Source organism: Trichomycterus rosablanca, chromosome 4 (assembly GCF_030014385.1).
Source record: "Trichomycterus rosablanca isolate fTriRos1 chromosome 4, fTriRos1.hap1, whole genome shotgun sequence".
Classification (NCBI taxonomy): Eukaryota; Metazoa; Chordata; class Actinopteri; order Siluriformes; family Trichomycteridae; genus Trichomycterus; species Trichomycterus rosablanca.
The window spans coordinates 13909431-13929581 of NC_085991.1; the positions used below are offsets into that span (position 1 = coordinate 13909431).

The 20151-nt window shown below is 35.5% G+C and overlaps 1 non-coding gene across 1 annotated transcript; it reads left to right on the plus strand.

The window, feature by feature from the left end:
• Nucleotides 1-1609: 1609 nt before the first annotated feature.
• On the plus strand, nt 1610-1681 carry trnae-uuc (transfer RNA glutamic acid (anticodon UUC)). The gene has a single exon. It is a non-coding gene; the product is annotated as a tRNA-Glu (tRNA).
• Nucleotides 1682-20151: the final 18470 nt, after the last annotated feature.

Consider the following 20151-nt stretch of genomic DNA (forward strand, 5'->3'; position numbering starts at 1 on the left):
TATTGTAAAATTATGGTAATTAACTGTTAACACATTACAGTTCTTTATTGTAGAAAAGGCTATATAGTTATTTTAAAAAAACATTTTTAAGTGAATATGTTTTGTGAAGTGCTACCAAAATGTACACATTTTATCTAAAGGAACTAATATATGTAACTTAGGTGTGTGTTTTTTGTACAGTATTTTATGATTTCCTGTCACTGTGGGCCGCAGAGCACAGTAGTAGAGAGCAGAATCTGATACTGCAGCAGAGAAGATGTTCAGATCCACTCGATTTTTATCTTCATTTATCTTTACAGAAAACCCTGGAACTGCATCTTCTTTCTTATATTCATCAACTCGAATAATGAACTCTGGTCTGAATGTGGAGTACTGCCTGCAATTACAAAGGATCTGGTACAAATAATGACCTGCAGTGGTTCTGGTCTGAATGTGGAGAACTGACGATACCACTGCAGGTTATTAGTTGTACCAGATCCTTTGTAATTGCAGGATAAAATAACAGATTCTCTCTCCAAGACAGTTTTATTGGTTGAAACTGAATTAATTTCCTGTGCATGATTAAAACCTGTGGACAGAGAAAGAACAATGTTTATTTATACAGTATATAAAGATACGAGTGTAAGAAAAAAAACTGAGAAGAATCTAGCAGCAGATACATTGTAACTTCTATTTAAGGTTTGGATAAAGGTTCTCATGTGTTATGTGATGTTATTTCTCACCTAAAACAATGGAAAGAAGACACAGAAATCCAAACAATGCCATGACTGATCTGCAGAATAATGTAGCTCAACACCTGCTATCACATTTTCTGCATAATTAAACTATTTCCTCTCTTTAACTTCCTTTTCCAGCAGTACAGCCCTGTTACAGAGTTTAGTAACATGTAGATGGAGCCTGCCATCATGTGCACACTTACACTCACTACATCTGTGTGGAACAAAACCTACTATCTATTTGTACTGTATAACTGATTATTTATGCAAATATTATATGTAATATGTTTATTCTTACAGAACTGCTGTCTTTATATATTTGATGTTAACATTAACCTAAACTCTTGATTTATGTCTTATTATGTATTTAATGTATTGCACTACCGGCACATAACTGTTAGTACATTTGGTTAATAATAAGTGAAGTATTTATCATGGTAAGCAATAAGCCAGAAGACACTCGCAAAAAGTGCACTGAAAGACACGTCAAAAATCTGCACACAAGCATTTAGAAGGAAAAAAAGAAGGCTTACCATATAATCACAACAGCACTGTACCTACTGTAAAATATGTACAGGGTGAGTCAAAAGTCTCAGGACACTCTTTTATTTCAGAAACGAAAGGGAAAATATCTGAATACCCCAGAAAGTAATGGGTGAGGGGGCCTATCTTTTAGGCTATGTCCGGAACATGGCCGCCATCTTGAAAGCTGCCATATTGGATCAAGGGCAAGTTTTTCCAATGGGAAGGTGGTCATGTAGCATATCAAAGAACAGATTGCCACAAGATATCTCGTGTATGGTTCTCGGTACCTCAGATCCAACAATGCAGGTCTTGTCAAAGTGGAAAGAAGTGACTGGTGCTGGCATCAGCCGATGGCAAGTCCTTCAGTTTCCCATATGGTCTAGCGGTCAGGATTCCTGGTTTTCACCCAGGTGGCCCGGGTTCGACTCCCGGTATGGGAATTCGTCTTTATGATAGGACTTGAGCAAAACTTTGCCAATTACTTCCTCTGCACCATGTTGCTGTAGCTCAAGAGGCTTGTTCTGTTGGAACTATGACTGCAGTCTATCAGGGAGCAGTGGACGTAAGCTGGACGTGGCTGATAGCTAGAATGGCGTGATCGTATAGTGGTTAGTACTCTGCGTTGTGGCCGCAGCAACCCCGGTTTGAATCCGGGTCACAGCAGGGTTTTTCTGTATGCTGTGCTTTAAAGTTTTCCATTCTCTCATTGGTCAAAAGACAGAAATGAGGCCGGAGCTTTAGGGAAGTCACAAGTGCCTGCACTTTTAAAAGCTCTCTTGAATTACTTTGGTCTGCTTTGAAAACATTGCCGCCTATTGACCATATGAGGAAGAACAAACAGACGCAGGAGTAGCAATTCAGTACATCAGTGATGTACTGAATTGTATTTCCAATGTTTTTTATTGTATTTCCAAGTATTTCCAATGTTTTCAAAGCAGACTGAGGTTATTTAAGAGGGCTTTTAAAAGTGTGTTTACTTCAACGAGGATGGGATTCAAACCCATGCGTGCAGAGCACAATTAATTATCAATCCTCTGCCTTGTTCATCCAGTTGTAGACTTTCCAATTTTTTGTAGTTCATAGCCAAATTTATCAGCCACGCACTGATCTCTGTTACTTAAATTGTAACCATTAACCAGTAGGCGTCAAAACTTTTATGTTTTGAGGTAGTTTGGAGACGTTTAGCAGATGCGTTTTGGCATGTTTTACTGCTGCGCCACCGAAGCACCATAACCGCACATGTAATAACACCTACCCTATGGAGTCTTTGTATTGTTTTTGTACAGTTACAGTATAATTAGCACTCTTTAAGTGTACTGATCACTAGTGTGACAATAATACACTTTAGTGCACTGTAGCATATTGCAGATTAGTATACTTAAGTCTACTTTATAGCTTAATGAAAAATACACTTAAGTAAACCTTTGTATATGGTATTTAAAGTGGGCTTTAAGTGAATTACTTCAGCAGTTGTTTAACATACTTTGCAAAAATATACTAAACATCTATTTAAAAACAAGTATTTGAGAAGTATATTAAATTTAAAAAAGTGAGCTGAGGTGCAGTTTGTTTTCACTAATACAGCTTGAGATGTTTCTACAGTTTAATTAGAGTTCACCTGTGCTAAATTCTATTGATTGGACATGATTGGGGATTACCAACACCTGCCTATATAAGGTCCCACAGTTGACAGTGCATATTAGAGCAAACTCCAAGCCTTGGCGTCAAAGAAATTATCTGCAGACCTCAGAAACAGGATTGTGTCAGGGCAAAGATCTGGAGAAGGGTACAGAAAAATTGCTGCAGCTTTACAGATCCCAAAGAGCACAGTGGCCACCATCATTCATAAAGAGAAGAATTTAAAACCACCAAAAATCTTCCTAGACCTGACCATTCAGCCAAACTGAGCGATAGGGGAAGACGGGCCTTGGCCAGGGAGGTGAACATGAACCCGAGGATCACTCTCATAGAACTCCAGCGTATCCTTGTGGAGATGGGAGAACCACTCAGAAGATCAACCATCCAGGCAGTACTCCACAAATCACACCTTTATGGTAGAGTGGCCAGATAGAAGCTACTCCTTAGTAAAAGGCACATGACAGCCCGCTTGGAGTTTGCCAAAAGGCACCTAGAGAACTCTCAAACCATGAGAAACAAGATTCTCTTGTCTGATGAAACCAAAATTGAACTTTTTGACCTGAATACCAAGCGTCTGGAGGAAACCAGGCACCTCTCATCACCTGGCTAATGCCATCCCTACAGTGAAGCATGGTGGTGGCAACATCATAATGTGGGGATGTTTTTCAGCAGCTGGACCGGAGTGATTAGTCCTGATAGAGGGAAAGATGAATGCAGCTAAGTACACCGATATCCTAGAAGAAAACCTGCTCCAGAGCACTCTGGACCTCAGACTGGGGTGAAGGTTTACCTTCCAACATGACAACGACCCGAAGCAAACAGCCAAGAGAACAAAGGAGTGGCTTTGGAGAAAGTCTGTGAATGTCCTTGAGTGGCCGAGCCAGAGCCCAGACCTGAATCCATTGGAATATCTGTGGAAGGAGCTGAAAATGGCTGTGTACCGACGCTCCACATCCAACCTGATGGAGCTTGCAAGGATATGCCAAGAGGAATGCTTGTTTATTGAATAATTGTTTATTAGATACAAAGAGCAGCAAGTGATAAAATGTAAACATGCTAATAGCTCCCTCCTCTGAGAGAAGGTTTTTGTACAGTATGGCTGGATTTCCTGTCACTGTGGGCTCCATGGCGCAGTAGTACAGTGCAGAATCAGATACTGAGGCAGAGACGATCTCCAGTTCCATTGTTTTCTTTGTTTTTGGTGTGTAGCGTTTCATTGAGATTCTTGGGTCAGAGGCTTGAGCTGTTTCATCATCTTCACCATCTCCAATAATCAGCACTAAAAACTCTGGTTTTGATCCAAGTTTTTGTTGATACCAGTGAAGACTATTTACCGATCCATCATATGTACAGGACAGTGTGATGTTGCTTCCTTCAGTTGAAGATGAGCTGTTTTGATCTTGTTTAATGCTCTCAGCAGCTTCTGATATAAAACATTATAACAACTTATAACATTTTGTTGATACCAAATTAAACACATTTTATTTCTAAATATAGAATTTATACTTCTAATTGTAGACAATACAAACATATTTAAATATGATGCCTCTTGTATATCACTTACCATTATCATCAACAATAATGAAAATGAAGAAGAGGAGTAACATCATTGTGCTGAGTGTCTGATTCAGATCTGGCATCCAGAGTTGAAAGTGTCTCTGCTGTATGTAACCACATCTGGCTCCCCACCCCCAATCCAGTTACATCCATGTCAACTCATATCAACCTTTATCTGATATTATGAAGATAGACTAACAAACCACTGTATATAAATAAAAACAAAACCTTTATGTAGATAATAAAGTATAGCTGCAGTTTATGATGTGTTTGTTGCTACACTTCAACAGCATACAGATGTTACTAATATTTCTATTGGCACATTACTGAAACACTATATACATGAATTGCACTTTACACATATCACCATCCATCTGTTAGTTTTATATTATTGATTTTGAATCTTTGGATGACTGTTTAAGGTGTATGTTTACAGGTGAGTTTAATGGTATATTGTGTTACAGATTTATTCATAACAATGCTGATGATTAATTGAATCATCATTTAATTTACCTACCCCAGTTTATAGACCATAACTAACTCAGGTAAAATGTCAATAGATATTAATAGGGGCAGAGGTACTTTAGTTGTTAAGATTCTGGACTAGTAATTTGAGGTAATTGAAGGGGTTTAAACATCTGACTTGTCTTGCAATTTCAAACAATCAACTATTTTATCTTTGCTCAAAATAAAACGCTGCTTGTCAAAATACACACATATCCAGCCAATACATAAACACTACACAGCAGTTATTACACACTACATAAAACAATACATGAACACTACACAACAGTCATTACACTACATAAAACAATATGCTGTGCCTTTATTATAGCAAAACCAAACATCTTTATTCAGGAATTTTTTTTTGTATACATGAAAACATATTTACTGATGTGTTTAGAGAACTAACAAAGACATACTGTATATGAACTGTAGTATATTTATTTATTGTATATACAGTTTGCAAAATCATTCGTTTATTCTGCCTCAGGATCATGCCTCTGGGCTGGGTCAAGGCACAAGACTTCATCTACATCACAGGCAATATTCTCCCTATCTAGACAACGGGGAAAAATTAGTCATGCAGAATCCAGGCTTGAAAAGAATTCACTCTAATGTCATCACATGCTGCATCCATGCTGCATTGACTGGAGTAGATATGGGTATGCTGAGAAGAATTTTGCATTAAAGTGCACTATCATGCAGAATGTGTGTTTGTCAGTGAGAATGTGTTTAGAGTTTTGCAAAAAGGTTGAATCAGATATGAAAACTGTCTAGGATAAAATAGTTTAAGGTTTTGTGAAAAGAGTAATTAATTCAATAGACAAGTTTTGACAGTTGACGGATGTGTTTCAAGAATGGGGTTTAGTGTTTTAGCGATTGAGAAAAACTGTAAAAGAAAGGCAAATAGCTCCCTCTTCTGAGAAAAGCAGAGTGAGTCTTAGTGGCTTTTTGTACAGTGTAGTTCCTGTTTAAACTGTGCAGATGTTTCAGTGGTTTGTAAGATGTAGATGGATTCTGCCATTTGGTGTATAATTTCTCTTGTGACAACACTGTAAAAACTATAAAAACACTGGAAAACACTTTACTTCACTACTACTTGTAGTTCGCGTTGGCATGCAAGTCCTTACGTTTATTTTTAACGCACAACCTCTGTTTTAACAATAGTTTAACTGGTGCAGTTTAGCAAATGGAATTGCTACTGCATAAAACTGATGTGAGTTTAATTCATCATTTCTTAATGCAGTGGTTGGCTGTGTTAAGTGGCAAAATACCCCGATCAGGCATAACATAAGTGTTGCTCCGCTATTAAATGTTATAAATAAAAATGTGATGTTATGGGGGTGCATCTGTACCCATAGCATTGTGCTTTCATACCACACATTGAGTGGTGTACCACTGATGCATAAGTGTATGTTGAGGTTTTAGAGAGACACGTGCTGCCATCAAGGTAATATCATTTCCCAGCAGGTTCATGGTTATTTCACTAAGACAATCCCAGGCCTCATTCTGTATGTGCTACAGTGTAGCTTTGTAGACTCTGAGTGCTTGTGTTTGACTGGCCGGCTTTTATTCCAGATGAAGCTTTTATATCAAGCAAGAATGGGCAAAAATTAATTAGCAAAACTGCAACAATTAGTATTAGTATTAGTGTATAAAATGTATAAAGTGTCCCATTTTTTGATGCAGAATTTTATTATTTTTATACTTTATGCTATAAAGTTTGTCAGTATCTTTGTATTTAATATAAATAATATGACTTTATAAGTCTGTCGTGAATCTAAAAAACGAAACCATGTGATACTCAGTCTGTGATCTGTACACACTGGTTTTTGTACAGCATTGTGGAGTTTCCTGTTACTGTGGGCTGCATGGCACAGTAGTACAGAGCAGAATCTGATACTGCAGCAGAGGAGATCTCCAGATTCACAAGGTTTTTTTGTTCCATCAACTGTAGCTGATAAACGAGAAATGCTAGAATTCTGCTGTGATCCAAATGCACCGATAAGAACAATAAACTCTGGTGTAGATCCAGGATACTGACGATACCACTGCAGATTAGTTGCACTCTGATATTCACAAGAGAGAACAATGCTGTGACCCACTGCTGCATTTAATGTATCATTCAGTGATGTTATTGACTGTGCCAAACTCTTCCCTGCAAATCAGATAAATATGTTTTATGTGATGTAATAAATAAATAGTCAAACAGCAAAACTAAAACACATTGTGTACTGTGACATTAATAATGAGATGCACTTACATTGTATAGTTGAGAAGAGAAGAAGAGAACACAGGAACATCATGTTTGTATTGTGAGAAGTGAAGGAAGGACGGGGTGATTGTACTACTTTACAGTTCTATACAAACTCCTCCTATATTTAGTTGATATGAGTGGGGAATGAAATCAGAACTTTACATTAATCACTCACAGCCATACTAAATATTTTAACTGAATACACTGTATTTTTTCACATAGATAAAAACATTCTATCTAATTACATTATATACATTTTTGTTTGCAACATAATTACACAATGTAGATTAATTCATGAACTTTTGACTGGTACTGTATACATACACACATCTGTTTAGCATTAGCATTTTTTATCAGAGAAGATCAGAAGTGTAAGTGGAAGAATCTAGTCCAAATTCATATGTGGAAAAATACTTAAATGATATATGATTGTACAATTACTTTACCATTATCTTACTGTAACCCAAGTTCAGTGCAAGGTGTCATGCTGCCCCCTATCGGTAGTATATTTCCTCTGTGTTGTGTTATTTTTTCATGTAGAAACAGAAATAAATATTTTTGTTCAATTTTGTACTAATTGCTAATTGTGAATTGCTTCTAAACCTTTTCTGCTGTGTTTTGATCCATGACAATGTAACTCATTTCTATGGTTAGTAAATGCACATGTACCCATCATCCTGGGATCACAAAACCCTTCCATGGGGACACCAAGGAATCTGTTTGTGAGGCTCAGCAGCAGGATCCTGATGTTGGTAGTGTCCCCTTTGAAACTATATTCATGCCCACCACAGTGTATTGGGTTCATGTGTCCCCTGTTGTGAGACACCCAGCCAGTTAATGATGGATAATTTTTTGCTATTAAAAATGTAAAAAGCGCTCAGGTGGCGCTCAGTGGTGTTATTGACTGTGCCAAACTCTTCCCTGCAAATCAGATAAACAGAATGTTTTATGTAAGATAAATAAAACGAAGTTATGCTCACACTCTTACACAACACGTTCTGTGATTGCATGAAGTATAATGAGATGGACTTACATTGTATAGCTGAGAAAAGTAGAAGAGAATACAGGAGCATGATTACAAAAAAAGATACTAACAATCACTCAGAGAGAGCAGGTGCTATTTATATTGTACTGTGTGTGTGTGTGTGGTTAACTGATAACAAGCTGTGGGAATAAACAACTTTGATCTTCTAAGCTTTCATGTATGTGAGTTTTTGTACAGCATCTCAATAGCTTTGTATCACTGGGCTTCTCTAAGAGCACAGTGATAGAGAGCAGAATCTGTCAGCTTTAGATTGTTGATGGTCAGTACAGTTGAGTCCCCGGTTGTTTCTATCTTTAATCGAGGGTCATCAGGAGTGCTCTGAGCTGAACCACCTTTTGCAACTTTATACAGTAAAAACTGTGGTGCGCTGTTAGGATTTTGTTTGTACCAGTAAAGCACAATCCTGCTGCTGCTTGACTCATATGAACATTTTAGTGTAACAGTCTCTGTGTCTTTTGCAATAACGTTGGAACTTACTGGCCAGATTTTATCTGCAAAACCACCTATCAAAGAGAAAATAAAAAGAGAAACTGTTTAAAATAATATAAAAATGTTGTAATGATAAACTAAGATTTTACATCGTAATACCACAGGCTTTATTTAGAATGATAATAAATTACCTGATGCTACAGTAAGAATCAGTGCTGTGTATCTCCCAATCTGCAGTAAGTTACATAGTGGAGCCATTTCTGATCACAGCTTTGTGAGGACTCTGTATAATAGTGCTGAACTCACCACATGAGGAAACAAGACTCTAGGAAGTCACACACAGGAAGTGCAGGTGCTGCAGCAACTTTATACACATCATTATTGTAAAGTATCTATTCTTTATCAAAACACTGCTGGGAACTTTAATGTTGTTATTATGCTGTTATTAGTCATGATTTAAATAACTGTATGTGACAAAATCTTCTTTGGGTCATTCAGTAGATGCACCATAATAAACAACACAGTGAATATTAGTTTTATGTTTATCAAGAGAAAATGTTGCAAATTAGATCAGTGAGACTGAGTGCAGAAACTCAACGCAAACTCAGCACAGAAACTCCACAACATCTTGCTGAAGTCAAGTCAGGACTTGAAAAAAACATAATTCTGTTTATTTTGATAAACTCACAGGTCCACATGCAGACATGATTGGGTATGTCTGGTGGGTAGGACAAGGCCATATGTTGTATTGTTGTGTTTTATGTTTACGTATTGAAACAAGGCTGTCTCAGTAATGTAAACAATACAAGCTTTCAGTATAACAGCTTATGTTTTTTTTACTTCAAAACAATAATTTAGTAACCATATATTTAAAATCCCATATACAGTAGACCCTTGACTTATGAATTTAATTGGTTCCAAAGGGCTGTTTCTCAGCACTGTGCTTCTTTTGCACATTCTTTGGGGACATTTTAATACAGAATTTTACAAAATATAAAGAAAACACTGGAAAAACACCGTCTGCTGTCCGAATGTTTGCTCACTGTATATATATATATAGAGAGAGAGAGAGAGATGGTTGGAGTGAACTTGTTCGTGACGTGGCGAATTTCTGTTCGTAATCCGAAATTTGTTCGTATGCTAAGTTGAAAAAGATCGTTCGTAACCCAAAATGTTCATATGGTAAACCGTTCATAACTCAAGGGTCGACTGTACTGTAAAAAAGCATGAAATGTAGATGGGGGTTTAATTAAGGACACCAGATTGTGCTACGTTAATCAACCTCTTCATGATGCAGCATTTATTTACAATAGGAGACTTCTCTGGAAAAGATGTTGCCTTGATGGCAGCGTAATGGGTCTTTAAGAAACATTATTATTAGGGCTGTCGAAGTTAACGCGATAATAACACATTAACGCGAACTCAATTTAATGCGATTAAAAATTTACTTATACAGGCAGTGAGTGCCATGTAGAATTACATCACGAAGACCCGCATTGTTATGTTTTGTACTTAACCACGAAATACAAATGACACTAGTTATGTGGAGAACGAGTTTGTCTTTATTGCTTAATCCACAACTTGGAGCATCACACTTAAACATAACACACCGTTACCCGCTGGTCACCTGATACACATATCAGCTCAGTGACGTACAGTGGTAACGTGATACGCAGATCACGTAAATGATATATATCACACGCATGATAATAATAAGCTTTTTTCTCTCTTAATTTTCCCTCACAAGTGAAAAACCAAAATATAGCAACCTTAACATTATGAGGAAGAATTTCAAAGATATTCCTTTGCAATACTTTATCATTTTAAGAATATGAAACAGACTGACCAACACTATTAAGCCAAATCAGCATTGAAAATTGACTTTACTTTTAATAGCCTTCTACAATGCTGGTGCTTCTTAAAACTGAATATTTTCTTTTAAACAGAAGTGTTATTTAAATGCTATTAAATTGTTTTCCAACAAAATCCGGCCAATTTGGCGGATAACCGCCCAATCTGGCAACACTGGAACGCGTTATTATTATCGCGTTAACTTCGACAGCCCTAATAAAAACGTATTCTGATATCCAGTTAGCAGCGTATGGTTTATATAGCAGCAGGTAGAATAAGGTGAGAATAAGGTGCAAAAACAATGCAATATTGTGCAAAGATGCAAGTAATATAGTCACTAGTATGAGTTGTCAGAACCCAGGGAACAAGACTGTGTTGATTGTGAATGAGTTTTTGTGTATGTTAGTGTATGTACACCGATCAGCCATAACATTAAAACCACCTCCTTTAAAAAAAAAAAAAAAATGCGATTAATCGCGATTAACTATATTAAATTCTGAGATTAATCGCGATAAAAAAATTTAATCGTTTGACAGCCCTAATTATTATACAATATATTATATGCAGCGCTGAGGGCACATGAATTGCTCCGCATTGATTGAGATTTTATTCAGTTTTCAGAATTTATGTTAAAACCTAAAATATTGCAATCTGTTGAGAAATGTGTTCTTACACTGATTAGCAATCCTTTACAAAGTTTGACACAAAGTGGTTGTGTATTAGATAAACTATTTATAATTGGACTGGTTGTTTTAAGATGTTAATTGGGATTATTCAGAAGTTATTTCACAAAGGCCTTTTTAATGTACACAATACATTGACATTATAGACTGGAAATTGTAAATGTAAGTGTAATAGCCAACTCCTTTAAAAATGGCATTTTGTACAGCAAAGTTGGATTTCCTGTCACTGTGGGCTCCAGGGCGCAGTAATACAGCGCAGAGTCAGATACTGCAGCAGAGACGATCTTCAGATCCATTTTCTTTTCCTTATTGTAGAGTATCATGGACATTCTTTGGTCTGGAGCTTGAACTGTAGCAACATCTTTAATACCTTCAACAATCAGCAGCAGAAACTCTGGTGTGGATCCAAGCTTTTGTTGATACCACTGAAGATTACTGACACTGAGATAATTATATGTACAGGACAGTGTGATGTTGCTGCCTTCAGCTGAAGATACGCTGGTTTGGTTTGGTGTAATGCTCTCAGCAGCTTCTGCTATAAAAACATTTAGCAATTTATAACATTTAGTTAATACTAAATACTAATGAAAAAGGTGTGCAATAGTTTAGTTATAGCGAAGAACCAGTAAAACATGATGCTTATTATATAACACTCACCATTATTATCAGCAATGATGAAAATGAAGAAGAGGAGTAACATTGTTGTGCTGAGTGTCAGATTCAGATCTATGTAGAATAGAATTGTTTTCACTGTATATAACCACATTTAGATCCCCACCCCCAATCCAGTTACATTCATGTTAACTCTGCCATCATCTGGTATGTGTTGTTACACAGTTAAACAGCATACAGAATTAATTAGCTCTGAATTAATTAAACACAATTAAATGCCACTAATATTTCTATTGGCTCATTTGTTTTGGATTGTAGATCCTAGATCTGTCGATTATTGGTTGGTTCAAAGTGAAGTTTACAGTAATTGATTGTGCAAGATTTAGTGACTCTAGAAAAGATTGATGTAAAATTTGATGGTAATTAATTAAAATAAATATTGTTAATACAACCGGTAAATAAAAGTCTTCATTCATCATTAGCATTTTAGATGGTGCACCGTCACCTCACATAGACCAAAGCTCCTGGGTTTGATTCCCAGGTCCAGGTCCTTTCTGTGTGGAGTTTCCATGCTCTCCCAGACAGTTCTGTCCTTATCTGTTTGAGGGTCAGGTTAATTGAACTTATGAAAATTGCCCTGTGTGTGTGTGTGTGCCCTGTGATGGACTGGCAACCTGTCCACGGTGTTTCCTACCTTTCGCCCACTGAATCAGACCCATCACAACCCTGAATAGGATAAAGTGGTGATAAAAGAGACAATGAATGATTTACAAAGTCACCAGTGCACAGACCTTCAACAATTAAAGTATCAATAATATTTCTTATTTATGCTGTATTGTAAATCCTGGCGTAACAGAAGCTTTCAAATTTAAAACAGCTTTAAATCTTTTTTATTATTAAACATGTAAAATATAGACAGATAGCTCCCTCTTTTGACAAAAGCAGGATCTGCCAGTTGCTTTTTCTACAGTGTTTCGGATTTCCTGTCACTATAGACTGCAGTGTGCAGGTGTATCTTGCAAAGAAAGATACAGCAGTAAAGATCCACTGTCTGGCCATTTATGTACACTCTAAAAAATGATTCAGCACATTAGTAAATTAAACGTAATATAATAAGTCAGTTCAACAAAAAAAAATTTCGTTTGTTACATTTGTTCAAATGTTTGAGTTTGGGCAACTTAAAAAGACATTATTTTAGACAAACTCAAAATTGTAAACTTTTTCAACGCATTATTTTTGCTTTAGTACAACATCATACCAATTTTGAGTTGAGCCAACTAAAATATCTGAGTTGTCTGAACGAAGCAAAGAGGAGAAGAGCATCAGAAGCTCTACTTTCTGTCACCGCGCATGCGCACTTCTCCGAGTTGAGTTGTAACGGTCGAGGACGACTCTGAGGACGACCCTGAGAACGCGCTGAAGTTTTGGATTTTGCCCTGACCTGCCCTGAGGTAGGTATTCAACTATTCAACATAATACAAGTTATGTTTAAAACTTAACAAATGCATAAATTATAAACTGACTGAATAACGAGGGGAATGACTAGCATTTTAGTTTCACGTATTTTCTCAACCAAAGATTTCAAATATTGTATGGCAGACGAGTGCGAGTTCTTTTCAAAATTTTAATTTATATAAAGGTGTACAAGTGTAAACTATTTGCAAATTTGGGCTTGTCGGTGACAATTTAACCATTTTCGGTACACAGAGAGCGATGTTAGCTGATATGCTAGCGAGTTATGATGCCCATTGGTTTGAATGGCCTGGGGCTAACTGTGTTAGCTTAGTAAGCTAAACTTGTCTGTGGTACAGCACACCAGAAAACAGTCTGTTACACTTAATTATGATGCAGTATGATTGTAAGTAAGCGGCTCATTTGATGTGATTTTAATGGCTGTGAATTAGGTAAGGCCTCATTCATGGTATTCATAGTTAGCTATAGTTGCAAACTTAAACATTAATATGCTTATTGTCAATTTATTGGAATTTTGTACATACTTGAACTTTAGCTGATTTACTGTGCATGTCTTAATTGATTATTAAACGAGAGCTAAATCATCATATTGTTTAAATTTAAATATATTATTTTAAAATTGTTTGTGTTATTTTTGCAGATTGATATGCAATGCAATCCCAGTCCAGAAGTACTACTGAAACATTACAGATTGTGTCATTACCAAGGGCGCTCCTGGCCATTGCCCTGTTTGTATCCTGACTGTGCTTACCTGGAAATCCAGTTTGTTTATTGATGCTAATTATACTTTTGCTGGAGTGGCACAGGTTTATGGCTTAAAATACATGTATGTTGTGAAAGTCAAATAAACATTTTAATAACATTTTCTTAAATTGTCTTAAATTTCTTTCATAGCTACTTGTTAAGAGCGTAACATATTAATTTACATTTTTGTCATTTTGCAGATGCTTTTACTCAAAGAGACTTACAATTGTGGCTGAATACAATGCAAGCAATTGAGGTTTAAGGGCCTTGCTCAGGGCCCCAACAGTGGCAACTTAGTGGTGGTGGGGCTTGAACCAGCATCCCACTGAATACTAGACCAGTACCTTAACCACTGAGCTACCAACTGCCAGTTCAGATATGTAAAAAAAAAACTTTTGCCTGTAAAAAACATTTTAGTAACTGCTTTTTTTTTTTGTTAAAAAAAACACAGTTTAGTAAACTAAAAGTAAAATGTTTAGTCAACCTTAAAAATCTAAAGGTTAAGCTGACTAAGGCAACCGGCTGCCTCACCTTTTTGAGTTTTCTCAACTTCAGGAGCCCAAGCAGTTGTGCAACTTGCTTTGCTAAGTTAGGTTGTTAGTTCACTCAAATCACTATTTAAAGTTGGACAAAATTACAATTACTATTTGATTGTACTCTGAAAAAAATTTTTTTTAAGTGAACTTATAGGGAAACTAAAGAAAATAAGTACGAATGCCTGAAGTTGAGAAAACTCAGAAAAGTGAGGCAGCTGGTTGCCAAAGCAGATGCTTGAATTTGTTGTTGCATAACAAAACATGGAATTTCCAAAGGTGCCTTTCATTTTCTTTAACTGAACTGTCATATAATTAATAAAAAAGGTTACATATACAGTTTTAAGTAGAACAGAAATACAATTTAATGTTAGAACGATTTAAATTGTTAACTAGGTCCAAATTAACTAAGCTTCATAATATTCAGCATAATAGATTCAGATTAATTAAGCTTGATGGTGTTGAAATATATATGGTGGTTATATACAGTGTATATATATATATATATATATATATATATATATATATATATATGTGTGTGTGTGTGTGTGTGTGTGCAAGCCCTTTTGCTGCTTGTTAATTGTTTGCACTTTTAATAAATGCAGATATTGTATTTGATGTCTGGAAATTGATTTATTTGAGTGGTAGTTAAGTGTGCTTATATTTTAAGTAATACAAAAGCAAAAAAATTAAGGCAATAGTTTGCATGGATCTTTCTATGTTGGGAGAACTTTAAAAAATGAGTTGGTACAACTTGAATTTGTAGTCCTTCATTTTGACTTTATTTAGTTGTATTTATTACAAAACCTGAGTAGATTCAACTTAAAAATCAACTCAAAATATTTAAGTTGACTCAACATAGTGATTTTAGTTATACTGTGATAATTTATTTAAGTATATTTTATGGCATAGTGGCATAGATAGGTTTCATTTACTTAATAGAACAGAAAGTTAATTCAACTCAAAAAGATCCATGCAAACACTTGCCTTAATTTTTTAAAGTAATTTCAACACCTCATTTTTTACAGTGTAAGGTTGGCAGAATTTGGAGGAATTTTAGTGCGTAAAGAGCAAGAGCGCACGCCTAGGATGAACACCTGTAATGTCCAATCTCTCAGGCGACACTGTATCAAGAACTGTTATTGATCAATAGTTCATGTACACTTTATGGGCAAGGGATTACTTTGGCAAACCTTTGTCCAGTCCTACAATCCTACGGAAGCGTATTGCTGCCACACAGATAAAAAAAAATACCGTCAGTATGTCGTTATAACGAGAAAAGGATGTCGTTATAATGAGAAAAGTTCATTACCTCAGATGCTGCATAGCTGATGGAAGCGTATCTGCTGATGGAGAGACAGTTTGCACACATGCATGATGCTGTAGCTTTTTATTTTATGATTTCTTAAACGAATGAAAATAGTCAACATACTACAAAAACAATTTTATGTTAATTTTAAGATTATGTCTATTTATCTAAAGAAAGGTTATAATGAAACCGTTTATCAAGCTCCCACTTCATCTAATGAGTTAGGGACCGTCATAAAACTAACGGTGAAACGTAGGAAACATGCACTTATCCAGACTAATAAACCCATTTAAATCTTGTATGAATTGTATTTTTGGAAATATAATTTGTATATTTGAAATATAAATTTATTACAAATGTATTTATCTTTATTTAAATGTAATGTAAAATAAATACTATGTTATTTCAAAAAATAAGGTGTGTGTAGTAGGTGAGAAATATTGATGTGTTTGTGTAAAAATTGTTTGACATTCATTCATCAATTCATACAAGATTTAAATTGATTTATTAGTCTGGATAAGTGCAGAGTTCATGTCTCCTACGTTTCACCGTTAGTTTTATGACGGTCCCTAACTCATTAGATGAAGTGGGAGCTTGATAAACGGTTTCATTATGACCTTTCTTTAGATAAATAGACGTAATCTTAAAATTAGCATAAAATTGTTTTTGTAGTATGTTGACTATTTTCATTCGTGTAAGAAATCATAAAAAAAGGTCTGAGGTGTTTTTTGAAGCACTTATTTAGATCGGAATGCCGAATGTCAGACAAATGTTGAATAATGAAGTAAGTTTAGACATTGTTGTTCCTAAAGGAGAATCTTGATCGGCACGGCAAGCTGCAGGTTACACAAACTACAGCATCATGCATGTGTGCAAACTGTCTCTCCATCAGCAGATACTCTTCCATCAGCTATGCAGCATCTGAGGTAATGAACTTTTCTCGTTATAACGACATCTTTTTCTCGTTTTAACGACATCCTTTTCTCGTTATAACAACAATTTTCTAGTTATAATGACTTACTTTCTCGTTATAATGACATGCTTTCTCGTTATAATGACATACTTTCTCATTATAACGACATACTTTCTCATTATACCGACATACTTTCTCATTATAACGACATCTTTTCTCGTTATAGCGACATACTTTCTCATTATAACGACATACTTTCTCATTATAACGACATCTTTTCTCGTTATAACGACATACTTTCTCATTATAACGACATACTTTCTCGTTATAACAACATACTTTCTCGTTATAACGGCATACTTTCTCGTTATAACGACATACTTTCTTATTATAACAACATACTTTCTCATTATAACGACATACTTTCTCATTATAACGACATCTTTTCTCGTTATAACGACATACTTTCTCATTATAACGACATACTTTCTCATTATAACGACATACTTTCTCATTATAACGACATCTTTTCTCGTTATAACGACATACTTTCTCATTATAACGACATACTTTCTCATTATAATGACATCTTTTCTCGTTATAACGACATACTTTCTCATTATAACAACATCCTTTCTCGTTATAACAACATCTTTTCTTGTTATAACGACATACTTTCTCATTATAACGACATACTTTCTCATTATAACGACATACTTTCTCATTATAACGACATACTTTCTCATTATAACGACATACTTTTTCATAACGACATCTTTTCTTGTTATAACGACATACTTTCTCATTATAACGACATACTTTCTCATTATAACAACATCTTTTCTCGTTATAATGACATACTTTCTCGTTATAACAACTTACTTTCCCCTTTTTATAACGACATACTTTCTCATTATAACGACATACTTTCTCGTTATAACAACATACTTTCTCGTTATAACGACATACTTTCTCGTTATAACGACATACTTTCTCATTATAACGACATACTTTCTCGTTATAACGACATACTTTCTCATTATAACGACATACTTTCTCATTATAACGACATCTTTTCTCGTTATAACGACATACTTTCTCATTATAACAACATCCTTTCTCGTTATAACAACATCCTTTCTCGTTATAACAACATACTTTCTCATTATAACAACATACTTTCTCATTATAACGACATACTTTTTCATAACGACATCTTTTCTTGTTATAACGACATACTTTCTCATTATAACGACATACTTTCTCATTATAACAACATCTTTTCTCGTTATAATGACATACTTTCTCGTTATAACAACATACTTTCCCCTTTTTATAACGACATACTTTCTCATTATAACGACATTCTTTCTCGTTATAACATACTTTCTCGTTATAACAACATACTTATCTGTGTGGCAGCAATACGCTTCCGTACAATCCAGAGTTACATTTACAAAAAACACTGATATCGGCAACAAGTTCAAATGGTAGGTTCTATCATGGTATGAGGCTGTCTCAGTGCTCTTGGCAAAGGTAATTTACACTTCTGTGATGGCAGCTTTGATGCAGATAAGTATAACTACAGCAACATACGCTGCAAAACCACATGATGCACACATTACAAAGGCATGGCTGTGGAAGAAGAGGGTACAGGTACTGGACTGGCCTGTCTGCAGGCCTGACCTGTCCCCAATAGAGAATGTGTGGAGAATTTTAAAACAAAAAATGTGACAATGACAAAAGTACAATGACCATATAAAGAATCTATAATTATTTCTTAGTCGGTTTAGCTTAGAATACAATGTGGAACCCTAATGATATTTTTGCTAATGTATTGTGTGTATAATGACTACTGCATTGTAATGCACCATGTCACAAACCACAAGACTTATCAGACTTGGTCTATGAACATAAAATTAAAATATTTTGCTGATTTGTATATTGTCATTATTCTGTTAAAAGTATTTAAGTGTTGTTAATTGTTCAGTATTACCACAAAGAATGTATTCCAAATGTACGTATGGCTAAATGCTTAAATAATACATGATTTTACCATGATTTTACCATTGCCTTACTATTATCTAAAGAATACCACTAAAAGAAGAAAAGTGACAAATTCAGAAGAAAGAGTGAAGCATCAATAGAAGAAATGTTTTGTTTTGTTGTGGAAGTTTAAGCTTGTATTGAAACTCAGACAAAAGAGAATACCCTTAATGAAATGACAAAGTTTATTTACATGTTTGGTTTTTGTACAGTATAGAAAGATTTCCTGTCACTGTGGGCTGCAGAGCACAGTAGTAGAGAGCAGAATCTGATACTGCAGCAGAGAAGATGTTCAGATCCACTCGATCTTTATCTTCATTTATCTTTACAGATATTCCTGGAACTGGAGGATCAGCTTTTACTTCAGTTTTTAGTTCAGTAATCAAAATGAGGAATTCTGGTCTGAATGTTGAGTACTGACGATACCACAACAGTCCATCATCAGCACCATCACCACTGTAATTACAGGATAAAGTAACAGAAGTTTTCTCCAGGACATTGCAGAATTATAACCTGTATAAAAGGAAAGAGATAAATCAGATTTCTTTCTTTTCTTTATTTCTATCAGATATAAATGTAAAATGAATGTAAAATATTAGTGTGTATTTAGCTGATGTTGAATATTAACATAAAGAACGACTGAAGCGCTCCATCTTGCTCTTCGGTGGAATTTGTCTATGACTGAAAGAACTGCCCAGCCGCCATAGTTCCTCATTGAGAGGGTGAGAAGGATTATCCAGGATGGCCCTAATTTTGTCCTTTGTTCTCCTCTCACATACTACCTCCAGATTGTCCAGCTAGACCCACAATTCCCTGCTATTTCACTAAAGAATGTTGACTTGTCAAAAAGCCTCTTGTTCCCACTGGCTCGTTGGTCTCAGGCAGTGTTTCTCAAACTGGTGGTACGTGAAGCAGCACGAGGCGGTACGCCAGATAATCTCTGAAAAGTAATTACATGCACCGAAAAAATAAATAATTTAATAATTACAGTGGGGTCAAAAAGTATTTAGTCAGCCACTGATTGTGCAAGTTCTCCTACTTAGAAAGATGAGAGAGGTCTGTAATTTTCATCATAGGTACACTTTAACCATGAGAGACAAAATGAGAAAAAAAAAATCCAGGAAATCACATTGTAGGATTTTTAAAGAATTTATTTGTAAATTATGGTGGAAAATAAGTATTTGGTCAATAACAAAAGTTCAACTCAATACTTTGTAACATAACCTTTGTTGGCAATGACAGAGGTGAAACGTTTCCTGTAAGTCTTCACCAGGTTTGCACACACTGTAGCTGGTATTTTGGCCCATTCCTCCATG